Source organism: Salmo salar, chromosome 28 (assembly GCF_965601325.2).
Source record: "Salmo salar chromosome 28, fSalSal1, whole genome shotgun sequence".
NCBI classification, from domain to species: Eukaryota; Metazoa; Chordata; class Actinopteri; order Salmoniformes; family Salmonidae; genus Salmo; species Salmo salar.
Genome location: NC_138318.1, coordinates 1,899,388 through 1,916,227, shown reverse-complemented (window position 1 = coordinate 1,916,227; position 16,840 = coordinate 1,899,388).

Genomic DNA, 16,840 nt, shown 5'->3' with positions numbered 1-16,840 from the left:
ATGAACGGAACACTGTTGACACTTCAGCAAGTTGCAATCATGAAATACAGAAATAAACAGTTTTTCATAAACAAGGTCTAAATCATGTTTGATGCACTCTGTAAGTACCATATTGCGTACTGTTTAAACTTGATGAAAGGAACACTGTTCACACTTTTCAGCAAGTTGCAATCATGAAATACAGAAATAAACAGTTTTTCATAAACAAGGTCTAAATCATGTTTGATGCACTCTGTAAGTACCATTTTGCTGTACTGTTTAAACTCGATGAATGGAACACTGTGAACAATTTTCAGAAAGTAGCAATCATGAAATACAGAAATAAACAGTTTTTCATAAACAAGGTCTAAATCATGTTTGATGCACTCTGTAAGTACCATATTGCTGTACTGTTTAAACTTGATGAAAGGAACACTGTTGACACTTTTCAGCAAGTTGCAATCATGAAATACCGAAATAAACAGATTTTCATAAACAAGATCTAAATCATGTTTGAGTCACTCTGTAAGTACCATTTTGCTGTACTGTTTAAACGCGATGAAAGGAACACTGTTGACACTTTTCAGCAAGTTGCAATCATGAAATACAGAAATAAACAGATTTTCATAAACAAGATCTAAATCATGTTTGAGTCACTCTGTAAGTACCATTTTGCTGTACTGTTTAAACGCGATGAAAGGAACACTGTTGACACTTTTCAGCAAGTTGCAATCATGAAATACAGAAATAAACAGTTTTTCATAAACAAGGTCTAAATCATGTTTGAGTCACTCTGTAAGTACCATTTTGCTGTACTGTTTAAACTCGATGAAAGGAACACTGTTGACAATTTTCAGAAAGTTGCAATCATGAAATACCGAAATAAACAGTTTTTCATAAACAAGGTCTAAATCATGTTTGATGCACTCTGTAAGTACCATATTGCTGTACTGTTTAAACTTGATGAAAGGAACACTGTTGACACTTTTCAGCAAGTTGCAATCATGAAATACAGAAATAAACAGTTTTTCATAAACAAGGTCTAAATCATGTTTCATGCACTCTGTAAGTACCATTTTTGCAGTCCTGCTTCATCCAGATGATAGGAACATTGTTGACACTTTTCAGCAAGTTGCAATCATGAAATACAGAAATTAACAATTTTTCATAAACAAGGTCTAAATTATGTTTGATGCACTCTGTAAGTACCATATTGCTGTACTGTTTAAACTCGATGAATGGAACACTGTTGACACTTTAGCAAGTTCCAATCATGAAATACAGAAATAAACCGTTTTTCATAATCAAGGTCTAAATCATGTTTCATGCACTCTGTAAGTACCATTTTTGCAGTACTGCTTCATCCAGATGATAGGAACATTGTTGACACTTTTCAGCAAGTTGCAATCATGAAATACAGAAATGAAAAATTTTTCATAAACAAGGTCTAAATTATGTTTGATGCACTCTGTAAGTACCATATTGCTGTACTGTTTAAACTCGATGAACGGAACACTGTTGACACTTCAGCAAGTTGCAATCATGAAATACAGAAATAAACCGTTTTTCATAATCAAGTTCTAAATCATGTTTCATGAACTCTGTAAGTCCCATTTTTGCAGTACTGCTTCATCCAGATGATAGGAACATTGTTGACACTTTTCAGCAAGTTGCAATCATGAAATACAGAAATAAACAGTTTTTCGTAAACAAGGTCTAAATCATGTTTGATGCACTCTGTAAGTACCATTGTGCTGTACTGTTTAAACTCGATGAACGGAACACTGTTGACACTTCAGCAAGTTGCAATCATGAAATACAGAAATGAACAGTTTTTCATAAACAAGGTCTAAATCATGTTTCATGCACTCTGTTTTTACCATTTTTGCTGTACTGCTTAATCGAGATGATAGGAACACTGTTGACACTTTTTAGCAAGTTGAAATGATGAAATACAGAAATAAACTGTTTTTCATAAACAAGGTCTAAATCATGTTTGATGCACTCTGTAAGTACCATATTGCTGTAATGTTTAAACTTGATGAAAGGAACACTGTTGACACTTTTCAGCAAGTTGCAATCACGAAATACCGAAATAAACAGATTTTCATAAACAAGATCTAAATCATGTTTGAGTCACTCTGTAAGTACCATATTGCTGTACTGTTTAAACTTGATGAAAGGAACACTGTTGACACTTTTCAGCAAGTTGCAATCATGAAATACCGAAATAAACAGATTTTCATAAACAAGATCTAAATCATGTTTGAGTCACTCTGTAAGTACCATTTTGCTGTACTGTTTGAACTCGATGAACGGAACACTGTGAACAATTTTCAGAAAGTAGCAATCATGAAATACAGAAATAAACAGTTTTTCATAAACAAGGTCTAAATCATGTTTGATGCACTCTGTAAGTACCATATTGCGTACTGTTTAATCTTGATGAAAGGAACACTGTTGACACTTTTCAGCAAGTTGCAATCATGAAATACAGAAATAAACAGTTTTTCATAAACAAGGTCTAAATCATGTTTGATGCACTCTGTAAGTATCATTTTGCTGTACTGTTTAAACTCGATGAACGGAACACTGTGAACAATTTTCAGAAAGTAGCAATCATGAAATACAGAAATAAACAGTTTTTCATAAACAAGGTCTAAATCATGTTTGATGCACTCTGTAAGTACCATATTGCTGTACTGTTTAAATTGATGAAAGGAACACTGTTGACACTTTTCAGCAAGTTGCAATCATGAAATACCGAAATAAACAGATTTTCATAAACAAGATCTAAATCATGTTTGAGTCACTCTGTAAGTACCATTTTGCTGTACTGTTTAAACGCGATGAAAGGAACACTGTTGACACTTTTCAGCAAGTTGCAATCATGAAATACAGAAATAAACAGATTTTCATAAACAAGATCTAAATCATGTTTGAGTCACTCTGTAAGTACCATTTTGCTGTACTGTTTAAACGCGATGAAAGGAACACTGTTGACACTTTTCAGCAAGTTGCAATCATGAAATACAGAAATAAACAGTTTTTCATAAACAAGGTCTAAATCATGTTTGAGTCACTCTGTAAGTACCATTTTGCTGTACTGTTTAAACTCGATGAAAGGAACACTGTTGACAATTTTCAGAAAGTTGCAATCATGAAATACAGAAATAAACAGTTTTTCATAAACAAGGTCTAAATCATGTTTGATGCACTCTGTAAGTACCATATTGCTGTACTGTAAGGAACACTGTTGACACTTTTCAGCAAGTTGCAATCATGAAATACAGAAATAAACAGTTTTTCATAAACAAGGTCTAAATCATGTTTCATGCAGTCTGTAAGTACCATTTTTGCAGTACTGCTTCATCCAGATGATAGGAACATTGTTGACACTTTTCAGCAAGTTGCAATCATGAAATACAGAAATTAACAATTTTTCATAAACAAGGTCTAAATTATGTTTGATGCACTCTGTAAGTACCATATTGCTGTACTGTTTAAACTCGATGAATGGAACACTGTTGACACTTTAGCAAGTTCCAATCATGAAATACAGAAATAAACCGTTTTTCATAATCAAGGTCTAAATCATGTTTCATGCACTCTGTAAGTACCATTTTTGCAGTACTGCTTCATCCAGATGATAGGAACATTGTTGACACTTTTCAGCAAGTTGCAATCATGAAATACAGAAATGAACAATTTTTCATAAACAAGGTCTAAATTATGTTTGATGCACTCTGTAAGTACCATATTGCTGTACTGTTTAAACTCGATGAACGGAACACTGTTGACACTTCAGCAAGTTGCAATCATGAAATACAGAAATAAACAGTTTTTCATAAACAAGGTCTAAATCATGTTTCATGCACTCTGTAAGTACTATTTTTGCTGTACTGCTTAATCCAGATGATAGGAACACTGTTGACACTTTTTAGCAAGTTGAAATGATGAAATACAGAAATAAACAGTTTTTCATAAACAAGGTCTAAATCATGTTTGATGCACTCTGTAAGTACCATATTACTGTACTGTTTAAACTTGATGAAAGGAACACTGTTGACACTTTTCAGCAAGTTGCAATCATGAAATACAGAAATAAACCGTTTTTCATAAACAAGGTCTAAATCATGTTTGAGTCACTCTGTAAGTACCATTTTGCTGTACTGTTTAAACTCGATGAAAGGAACACTGTTGACAATTTTCAGAAACTTGCAATCAAGAAATACAGAAATAAACAGTTTTTCATAAACAAGGTCTAAATCATGTTTGATGTACTCTGTAAGTACCATATTGCTGTACTGTTTAAACTTGATGAAAGGAACACTGTTGACACTTTTCAGCAAGTTGCAATCATGAAATACAGAAATAAACAGTTTTTCATAAACAAGGTCTAAATCATGTTTCATGCACTCTGTAAGTACCATTTTTGCAGTACTGCTTCATCCAGATGATAGGAACATTGTTGACACTTTTCAGCAAGTTGCAATCATGAAATACAGAAATTAACAATTTTTCATAAACAAGGTCTAAATTATGTTTGATGCACTCTGTAAGTACCATATTGCTGTACTGTTTAAACTCGATGAATGGAACACTGTTGACACTTTAGCAAGTTGCAATCATGAAATACAGAAATAAACCGTTTTTCATAATCAAGTTCTAAATCATGTTTCATGAACTCTGTAAGTCCCATTTTTGAAGTACTGCTTCATCCAGATGATAGGAACATTGTTGACACTTTTCAGCAAGTTGCAATCATGAAATACAGAAATAAACAGTTTTTCGTAAACAAGGTCTAAATCATGTTTGATGCACTCTGTAAGTACCATTTTGCTGTACTGTTTAAACTCGATGAACGGAACACTGTTGACACTTCAGGAAGTTGCAATCATGAAATACAGAAATGAACAGTTTTCCATAAACAAGGTCTAAATCATGTTTCATGCACTCTGATTTTACCATTTTTGCTGTACTGCTTAATCGAGATGATAGGAACACTGTTGACACTTTTTAGCAAGTTGAAATGATGAAATACAGAAATAAACAGTTTTTCATAAACAAGGTCTATATCATGTTTGAGTCACTCTGTAAGTACCATTTTGCTGTACTGTTTAAACTCGATGAAAGGAACACTGTTGACAATTTTCAGAAAGTTGCAATCATGAAATACAGAAATAAACAGTTTTTCATAAACAAGGTCTAAATCATGTTTGATGCACTCTGTAAGTACCATATTGCTGTACTGTTTAAACTTGATGAAAGGAACACTGTTGACACTTTTCAGCAAGTTGCAATCATGAAATACCGAAATAAACAGATTTTCATAAACAAGATCTAAATCATGTTTGAGTCACTCTGTAAGTACCATATTGCTGTACTGTTTAAACTTGATGAAAGGAACACTGTTGACACTTTTCAGCAAGTTGCAATCATGAAATACCGAAATAAACAGATTTTCATAAACAAGATCTAAATCATGTTTGAGTCACTCTGTAAGTACCATATTGCTGTACTGTTTAAACGCGATGAAAGGAACACTGTTGACACTTTTCAGCAAGTTGCAATCATGAAATACAGAAATAAACCGATTTTCATAAACAAGATCTAAATCATGTTTGAGTCACTCTGTAAGTACCATTTTGCTGTACTGTTTAAACGCGATGAAAGGAACACTGTTGACACTTTTCAGCAAGTTGCAATCATGAAATACAGAAATAAACAGTTTTTCATAAACAAGGTCTAAATCATGTTTGAGTCACTCTGTAAGTACCATTTTGATGTACTGTTTAAACTCGATGAAAGGAACACTGTTGACAATTTTCAGAAAGTTGCAATCATGAAATACAGAAATAAACCGTTTTTCATAAACAAGGTCTAAATCATGTTTGATGCACTCTGTAAGTACCATATTGCTGTACTGTTTAAACTCGATGAATGGAACACTGTTGACACTTCAGCAAGTTGCAATCACGAAATACAGAAATAAACCGTTTTTCATAATCAAGGTCTAAATCATGTTTCATGCACTCTGTAAGTACCATTTTTGCAGTACTGCTTCATCCAGATGATAGGAACATTGTTGACACTTTTCAGCAAGTTGCAATCATGAAATACAGAAATGAACAATTTTTCATAAACAAGGTCTAAATTATGTTTGATGCACTCTGTAAGTACCATATTGCTGTACTGTTTAAACTCGATGAACGGAACACTGTTGACACTTCAGCAAGTTGCAATCATGAAATACAGAAATAAACCGTTTTTTATAATCAAGTTCTAAATCATGTTTCATGAACTCAGTAAGTCCCATTTTTGCAGTACTGCTTCATCCAGATGATAGGAACATTGTTGACACTTTTCAGCAAGTTGCAATCATGAAATACAGAAATAAACCGTTTTTCATAATCAAGTTCTAAATCATGTTTCATGAACTCTGTAAGTCCCATTTTTGCAGTACTGCTTCATCCAGATGATAGGAACATTGTTGACACTTTTCAGCAAGTTGCAATCATGAAATACAGAAATAAACAGTTTTTCGTAAACAAGGTCTAAATTATGTTTGATGCACTCTGTTTTTACCATTTTTGCTGTACTGCTTAATCGAGATGATAGGAACACTGTTGACACTTTTTAGCAAGTTGAAATGATGAAATACAGAAATAAACAGTTTTTCATAAACAAGGTCTATATCATGTTTGAGTCACTCTGTAAGTACCATTTTGCTGTACTGTTTAAACTCGATGAAAGGAACACTGTTGACAATTTTCAGAAAGTTGCAATCATGAAATACAGAAATAAACAGTTTTTCATAAACAAGGTCTAAATCATGTTTGATGCACTCTGTAAGTACCATATTGCTGTACTGTTTAAACTTGATGAAAGGAACACTGTTGACACTTTTCAGCAAGTTGCAATCATGAAATACCGAAATAAACAGATTTTCATAAACAAGATCTAAATCATGTTTGAGTCACTCTGTAAGTACCATTTTGCTGTACTGTTTAAACGCGATGAAAGGAACACTGTTGACACTTTTCAGCAAGTTGCAATCATGAAATACAGAAATAAACAGATTTTCATAAACAAGATCTAAATCATGTTTGAGTCACTCTGTAAGTACCATTTTGCTGTACTGTTTAAACGCGATGAAAGGAACACTGTTGACACTTTTCAGCAAGTTGCAATCATGAAATACAGAAATAAACAGTTTTTCATAAACAAGGTCTAAATCATGTTTGAGTCACTCTGTAAGTACCATTTTGATGTACGGTTTAAACTCGATGAAAGGAACACTGTTGACACTTTTCAGAAAGTTGCAATCATGAAATACAGAAATAAACAGTTTTTCATAAACAAGGTCTAAATCATGTTTGATGCACTCTGTAAGTACCATTTTGCTGTACTGTTTAAACTCGATGAACGGAACACTGTTGACACTTCAGCAAGTTGCAATCATGAAATACAGAAATAAACAGTTTTTCATAATCAAGGTCTAAATCATGTTTCATGCACTCTGTTTTTACCATTTTGCTGTACTGCTTAATCGAGATGATAGGAACACTGTTGACACTTTTTAGCAAGTTGAAATGATGAAATACAGAAATAAACAGTTTTTCATAAACAAGGTCTATATCATGTTTGAGTCACTCTGTAAGTACCATTTTGCTGTACTGTTTAAACTCGATGAAAGGAACACTGTTGACACTTTTCAGCAAGTTGCAATCATGAAATACAGAAATAAACAGTTTTTCATAAACAAGGTCTAAATCATGTTTGATGCACTCTGTAAGTACCATATTGCTGTACTGTTTAAACTTGATGAAAGGAACACTGTTGACACTTTTCAGCAAGTTGCAATCATGAAATACCGAAATAAACTGATTTTCATAAACAAGATCTAAATCATGTTTGAGTCACTCTGTAAGTACCATATTGCTGTACTGTTTAAACTTGATGAAAGGAACACTGTTGACACTTTTCAGCAAGTTGCAATCATGAAATACCGAAATAAACAGATTTTCATAAACAAGATCTAAATCATGTTTGAGTCACTCTGTAAGTACCATTTTGCTGTACTGTTTAAACGCGATGAAAGGAACACTGTTGACACTTTTCAGCAAGTTGCAATCATGAAATACAGAAATAAACAGATTTTCATAAACAAGATCTAAATCATGTTTGAGTCACTCTGTAAGTACCATTTTGATGTACTGTTTAAACTCGATAAAAGGAACACTGTTGACAATTTTCAGAAAGTTGTAATCATGAAATACAGAAATAAACAGTTTTTCATAAACAAGGTCTAAATCATGTTTGATGCACTCTGTAAGTACCATATTGCTGTACTGTTTAAACTCGATGAATGGAACACTGTTGACACTTCAGCAAGTTGCAATCACGAAATACAGAAATAAACCGTTTTTCATAATCAAGTTCTAAATCATGTTTCATGAACTCTGTAAGTACCATTTTGCTGTACTGTTTAAACGCGATGAAAAGAACACTGTTGACACTTTTCAGCAAGTTGCAATCATGAAATACAGAAAGAAACAGTTTTTCATAAACAAGGTCTAAATCATGTTTGAGTCACTCTGTAAGTACCATTTTGATGTACTGTTTAAACTCGATAAAAGGAACACTGTTGACAATTTTCAGAAAGTTGTAATCATGAAATACAGAAATAAACAGTTTTTCATAAACAAGGTCTAAATCATGTTTGAGTCACTCTGTAAGTACCATATTGCTGTACTGTTTAAACTTGATGAAAGGAACACTGTTGACACTTTTCAGCAAGTTGCAATCATGAAATACCGAAATAAACAGATTTTCATAAACAAGATCTAAATCATGTTTGAGTCACTCTGTAAGTACCATTTTGCTGTACTGTTTAAACGCGATGAAAGGAACACTGTTGACACTTTTCAGCAAGTTGCAATCATGAAATACAGAAATAAACAGATTTTCATAAACAAGATCTAAATCATGTTTGAGTCACTCTGTAAGTACCATTTTGATGTACTGTTTAAACTCGATAAAAGGAACACTGTTGACAATTTTCAGAAAGTTGTAATCATGAAATACAGAAATAAACAGTTTTTCATAAACAAGGTCTAAATCATGTTTGATGCACTCTGTAAGTACCATATTGCTGTACTGTTTAAACTCGATGAATGGAACACTGTTGACACTTCAGCAAGTTGCAATCACGAAATACAGAAATAAACCGTTTTTCATAATCAAGTTCTAAATCATGTTTCATGAACTCTGTAAGTACCATTTTGCTGTACTGTTTAAACGCGATGAAAAGAACACTGTTGACACTTTTCAGCAAGTTGCAATCATGAAATACAGAAAGAAACAGTTTTTCATAAACAAGGTCTAAATCATGTTTGAGTCACTCTGTAAGTACCATTTTGATGTACTGTTTAAACTCGATAAAAGGAACACTGTTGACAATTTTCAGAAAGTTGTAATCATGAAATACAGAAATAAACAGTTTTTCATAAACAAGGTCTAAATCATGTTTGATGCACTCTGTAAGTACCATATTGCTGTACTGTTTAAACTCGATGAATGGAACACTGTTGACACTTCAGCAAGTTGCAATCACGAAATACAGAAATAAACCGTTTTTCATAATCAAGTTCTAAATCATGTTTCATGAACTCTGTAAGTACCATTTTGCTGTACTGTTTAAACGCGATGAAAGGAACACTGTTGACACTTTTCAGCAAGTTGCAATCATGAAATACAGAAAGAAACAGTTTTTCATAAACAAGGTCTAAATCATGTTTGAGTCACTCTGTAAGTACCATTTTGATGTACGGTTTAAACTCGATGAAAGGAACACTGTTGACACTTTTCAGAAAGTTGCAATCATGAAATACAGAAATAAACAGTTTTTCATAAACAAGGTCTAAATCATGTTTGATGCACTCTGTAAGTACCATTTTGCTGTACTGTTTAAACTCGATGAACGGAACACTGTTGACACTTCAGCAAGTTGCAATCATGAAATACAGAAATGAACAGTTTTTCATAATCAAGGTCTAAATCATGTTTCATGCACTCTGTTTTTACCATATTGCTGTACTGTTTAAACTTGATGAAAGGAACACTGTTGACACTTTTCAGCAAGTTGCAATCATGAAATACCGAAATAAACAGATTTTCATAAACAAGATCTAAATCATGTTTGAGTCACTCTGTAAGTACCATTTTGCTGTACTGTTTAAACTTGATGAAAGGAACACTGTTGACACTTTTCAGCAAGTTGCAATCATGAAATACCGAAATAAACAGATTTTCATAAACAAGATCTAAATCATGTTTGAGTCACTCTGTAAGTACCATTTTGCTGTACTGTTTAAACGCGATGAAAGGAACACTGTTGACACTTTTCAGCAAGTTGCAATCATGAAATACAGAAATAAACAGATTTTCATAAACAAGATCTAAATCATGTTTGAGTCACTCTGTAAGTACCATTTTGCTGTACTGTTTAAACGCAATGAAAGGAACACTGTTGACACTTTTCAGCAAGTTGCAATCATGAAATACAGAAATAAACAGTTTTTCATAAACAAGGTCTAAATCATGTTTGAGTCACTCTGTAAGTACCATTTTGATGTACTGTTTAAACTCGATAAAAGGAACACTGTTGACAATTTTCAGAAAGTTGTAATCATGAAATACAGAAATAAACAGTTTTTCATGAACAAGGTCTAAATCATGTTTGATGCACTCTGTAAGTACCATATTGCTGTACTGTTTAAACTCGATGAATGGAACACTGTTGACACTTCAGCAAGTTGCAATCACGAAATACAGAAATAAACCGTTTTTCATAATCAAGTTCTAAATCATGTTTCATGAACTCTGTAAGTACCATTTTGCTGTACTGTTTAAACGCGATGAAAGGAACACTGTTGACACTTTTCAGCAAGTTGCAATCATGAAATACAGAAAGAAACAGTTTTTCATAAACAAGGTCTAAATCATGTTTGAGTCACTCTGTAAGTACCATTTTGATGTACTGTTTAAACTCGATAAAAGGAACACTGTTGACAATTTTCAGAAAGTTGTAATCATGAAATACAGAAATAAACAGTTTTTCATAAACAAGGTCTAAATCATGTTTGATGCACTCTGTAAGTACCATATTGCTGTACTGTTTAAACTCGATGAATGGAACACTGTTGACACTTCAGCAAGTTGCAATCACGAAATACAGAAATAAACCGTTTTTCATAATCAAGTTCTAAATCATGTTTCATGAACTCTGTAAGTACCATTTTGCTGTACTGTTTAAACGCGATGAAAGGAACACTGTTGACACTTTTCAGCAAGTTGCAATCATGAAATACAGAAAGAAACAGTTTTTCATAAACAAGGTCTAAATCATGTTTGATGCACTCTGTAAGTACCATTTTGCTGTACTGTTTAAACTCGATGAACGGAACACTGTTGACACTTCAGCAAGTTGCAATCATGAAATACAGAAATGAACAGTTTTTCATAATCAAGGTCTAAATCATGTTTCATGCACTCTGTTTTTACCATATTGCTGTACTGTTTAAACTTGATGAAAGGAACACTGTTGACACTTTTCAGCAAGTTGCAATCATGAAATACCGAAATAAACAGATTTTCATAAACAAGATCTAAATCATGTTTGAGTCACTCTGTAAGTACCATATTGCTGTACTGTTTAAACTTGATGAAAGGAACACTGTTGACACTTTTCAGCAAGTTGCAATCATGAAATACCGAAATAAACAGATTTTCATAAACAAGATCTAAATCATGTTTGAGTCACTCTGTAAGTACCATTTTGCTGTACTGTTTAAACGCGATGAAAGGAACACTGTTGACACTTTTCAGCAAGTTGCAATCATGAAATACAGAAATAAACAGATTTTCATAAACAAGATCTAAATCATGTTTGAGTCACTCTGTAAGTACCATTTTGATGTACTGTTTAAACTCGATAAAAGGAACACTGTTGACAATTTTCAGAAAGTTGTAATCATGAAATACAGAAATAAACAGTTTTTCATAAACAAGGTCTAAATCATGTTTGATGCACTCTGTAAGTACCATATTGCTGTACTGTTTAAACTCGATGAATGGAACACTGTTGACACTTCAGCAAGTTGCAATCACGAAATACAGAAATAAACCGTTTTTCATAATCAAGTTCTAAATCATGTTTCATGAACTCTGTAAGTACCATTTTTCTGTACTGTTTAAACGCGATGAAAAGAACACTGTTGACACTTTTCAGCAAGTTGCAATCATGAAATACAGAAAGAAACAGTTTTTCATAAACAAGGTCTAAATCATGTTTGAGTCACTCTGTAAGTACCATTTTGATGTACTGTTTAAACTCGATAAAAGGAACACTGTTGACAATTTTCAGAAAGTTGTAATCATGAAATACAGAAATAAACAGTTTTTCATAAACAAGGTCTAAATCATGTTTGATGCACTCTGTAAGTACCATATTGCTGTACTGTTTAAACTCGATGAATGGAACACTGTTGACACTTCAGCAAGTTGCAATCACGAAATACAGAAATAAACCGTTTTTCATAATCAAGTTCTAAATCATGTTTCATGAACTCTGTAAGTACCATTTTGCTGTACTGTTTAAACGCGATGAAAGGAACACTGTTGACACTTTTCAGCAAGTTGCAATCATGAAATACAGAAAGAAACAGTTTTTCATAAACAAGGTCTAAATCATGTTTGAGTCACTCTGTAAGTACCATTTTGATGTACGGTTTAAACTCGATGAAAGGAACACTGTTGACACTTTTCAGAAAGTTGCAATCATGAAATACAGAAATAAACAGTTTTTCATAAACAAGGTCTAAATCATGTTTGATGCACTCTGTAAGTACCATTTTGCTGTACTGTTTAAACTCGATGAACGGAACACTGTTGACACTTCAGCAAGTTGCAATCATGAAATACAGAAATGAACAGTTTTTCATAATCAAGGTCTAAATCATGTTTCATGCACTCTGTTTTTACCATATTGCTGTACTGTTTAAACTTGATGAAAGGAACACTGTTGACACTTTTCAGCAAGTTGCAATCATGAAATACCGAAATAAACAGATTTTCATAAACAAGATCTAAATCATGTTTGAGTCACTCTGTAAGTACCATTTTGCTGTACTGTTTAAACTTGATGAAAGGAACACTGTTGACACTTTTCAGCAAGTTGCAATCATGAAATACCGAAATAAACAGATTTTCATAAACAAGATCTAAATCATGTTTGAGTCACTCTGTAAGTACCATTTTGCTGTACTGTTTAAACGCGATGAAAGGAACACTGTTGACACTTTTCAGCAAGTTGCAATCATGAAATACAGAAATAAACAGATTTTCATAAACAAGATCTAAATCATGTTTGAGTCACTCTGTAAGTACCATTTTGCTGTACTGTTTAAACGCAATGAAAGGAACACTGTTGACACTTTTCAGCAAGTTGCAATCATGAAATACAGAAATAAACAGTTTTTCATAAACAAGGTCTAAATCATGTTTGAGTCACTCTGTAAGTACCATTTTGATGTACTGTTTAAACTCGATAAAAGGAACACTGTTGACAATTTTCAGAAAGTTGTAATCATGAAATACAGAAATAAACAGTTTTTCATGAACAAGGTCTAAATCATGTTTGATGCACTCTGTAAGTACCATATTGCTGTACTGTTTAAACTCGATGAATGGAACACTGTTGACACTTCAGCAAGTTGCAATCACGAAATACAGAAATAAACCGTTTTTCATAATCAAGTTCTAAATCATGTTTCATGAACTCTGTAAGTACCATTTTGCTGTACTGTTTAAACGCGATGAAAGGAACACTGTTGACACTTTTCAGCAAGTTGCAATCATGAAATACAGAAAGAAACAGTTTTTCATAAACAAGGTCTAAATCATGTTTGAGTCACTCTGTAAGTACCATTTTGATGTACTGTTTAAACTCGATAAAAGGAACACTGTTGACAATTTTCAGAAAGTTGTAATCATGAAATACAGAAATAAACAGTTTTTCATAAACAAGGTCTAAATCATGTTTGATGCACTCTGTAAGTACCATATTGCTGTACTGTTTAAACTCGATGAATGGAACACTGTTGACACTTCAGCAAGTTGCAATCACGAAATACAGAAATAAACCGTTTTTCATAATCAAGTTCTAAATCATGTTTCATGAACTCTGTAAGTACCATTTTGCTGTACTGTTTAAACGCGATGAAAGGAACACTGTTGACACTTTTCAGCAAGTTGCAATCATGAAATACAGAAAGAAACAGTTTTTCATAAACAAGGTCTAAATCATGTTTGATGCACTCTGTAAGTACCATTTTGCTGTACTGTTTAAACTCGATGAACGGAACACTGTTGACACTTCAGCAAGTTGCAATCATGAAATACAGAAATGAACAGTTTTTCATAATCAAGGTCTAAATCATGTTTCATGCACTCTGTTTTTACCATATTGCTGTACTGTTTAAACTTGATGAAAGGAACACTGTTGACACTTTTCAGCAAGTTGCAATCATGAAATACCGAAATAAACAGATTTTCATAAACAAGATCTAAATCATGTTTGAGTCACTCTGTAAGTACCATATTGCTGTACTGTTTAAACTTGATGAAAGGAACACTGTTGACACTTTTCAGCAAGTTGCAATCATGAAATACCGAAATAAACAGATTTTCATAAACAAGATCTAAATCATGTTTGAGTCACTCTGTAAGTACCATTTTGCTGAACTGTTTAAACGCGATGAAAGGAACACTGTTGACACTTTTCAGCAAGTTGCAATCATGAAATACAGAAATAAACAGATTTTCATAAACAAGATCTAAATCATGTTTGAGTCACTCTGTAAGTACCATTTTGCTGTACTGTTTAAACGCAATGAAAGGAACACTGTTGACACTTTTCAGCAAGTTGCAATCATGAAATACAGAAATAAACAGTTTTTCATAAACAAGGTCTAAATCATGTTTGAGTCACTCTGTAAGTACCATTTTGATGTACTGTTTAAACTCGATAAAAGGAACACTGTTGACAATTTTCAGAAAGTTGTAATCATGAAATACAGAAATAAACAGTTTTTCATAAACAAGGTCTAAATCATGTTTGATGCACTCTGTAAGTACCATATTGCTGTACTGTTTAAACTCGATGAATGGAACACTGTTGACACTTCAGCAAGTTGCAATCACGAAATACAGAAATAAACCGTTTTTCATAATCAAGTTCTAAATCATGTTTCATGAACTCTGTAAGTACCATTTTGCTGTACTGTTTAAACGCGATGAAAGGAACACTGTTGACACTTTTCAGCAAGTTGCAATCATGAAATACAGAAAGAAACAGTTTTTCATAAACAAGGTCTAAATCATGTTTGAGTCACTCTGTAAGTACCATTTTGATGTACAGTTTAAACTCGATGAAAGGAACACTGTTGACACTTTTCAGAAAGTTGCAATCATGAAATACAGAAATAAACAGTTTTTCATAAACAAGGTCTAAATCATGTTTGATGCACTCTGTAAGTACCATTTTGCTGTACTGTTTAAACTCGATGAACGGAACACTGTTGACACTTCAGCAAGTTGCAATCATGAAATACAGAAATGAACAGTTTTTCATAATCAAGGTCTAAATCATGTTTCATGCACTCTGTTTTTACCATATTGCTGTACTGTTTAAACTTGATGAAAGGAACACTGTTGACACTTTTCAGCAAGTTGCAATCATGAAATACCGAAATAAACAGATTTTCATAAACAAGATCTAAATCATGTTTGAGTCACTCTGTAAGTACCATATTGCTGTACTGTTTAAACTTGATGAAAGGAACACTGTTGACACTTTTCAGCAAGTTGCAATCATGAAATACCGAAATAAACAGATTTTCATAAACAAGATCTAAATCATGTTTGAGTCACTCTGTAAGTACCATTTTGCTGTACTGTTTAAACGCGATGAAAGGAACACTGTTGACACTTTTCAGCAAGTTGCAATCATGAAATACAGAAATAAACAGTTTTTCATATACAAGGTCTAAATCATGTTTGAGTCACTCTGTAAGTACCATATTGCTGTACTGTTTAAACTCGATGAAAGGAACACTGTTGACAATTTTCAGAAAGTTGTAATCATGAAATACAGAAATAAACAGTTTTTCATAAACAAGGTCTAAATCATGTTTGATGCACTCTGTAAGTACCATATTGCTGTACTGTTTAAACTCGATGAATGGAACACTGTTGACACTTCAGCAAGTTGCAATCACGAAATACAGAAATAAACCGTTTTTCATAATCAAGTTCTAAATCATGTTTCATGAACTCTGTAAGTACCATTTTGCTGTACTGTTTAAACGCGATGAAAGGAACACTGTTGACACTTTTCAGCAAGTTGCAATCATGAAATACAGAAAGAAACAGTTTTTCATAAACAAGGTCTAAATCATGTTTGAGTCACTCTGTAAGTACCATTTTGATGTACTGTTTAAACTCGATAAAAGGAACACTGTTGACAATTTTCAGAAAGTTGTAATCATGAAATACAGAAATAAACAGTTTTTCATAAACAAGGTCTAAATCATGTTTGATGCACTCTGTAAGTACCATATTGCTGTACTGTTTAAACTCGATGAATGGAACACTGTTGACACTTCAGCAAGTTGCAATCACGAAATACAGAAATAAACCGTTTTTCATAATCAAGTTCTAAATCATGTTTCATGAACTCTGTAAGTACCATTTTGCTGTACTGTTTAAACGCGATGAAAGGAACACTGTTGACACT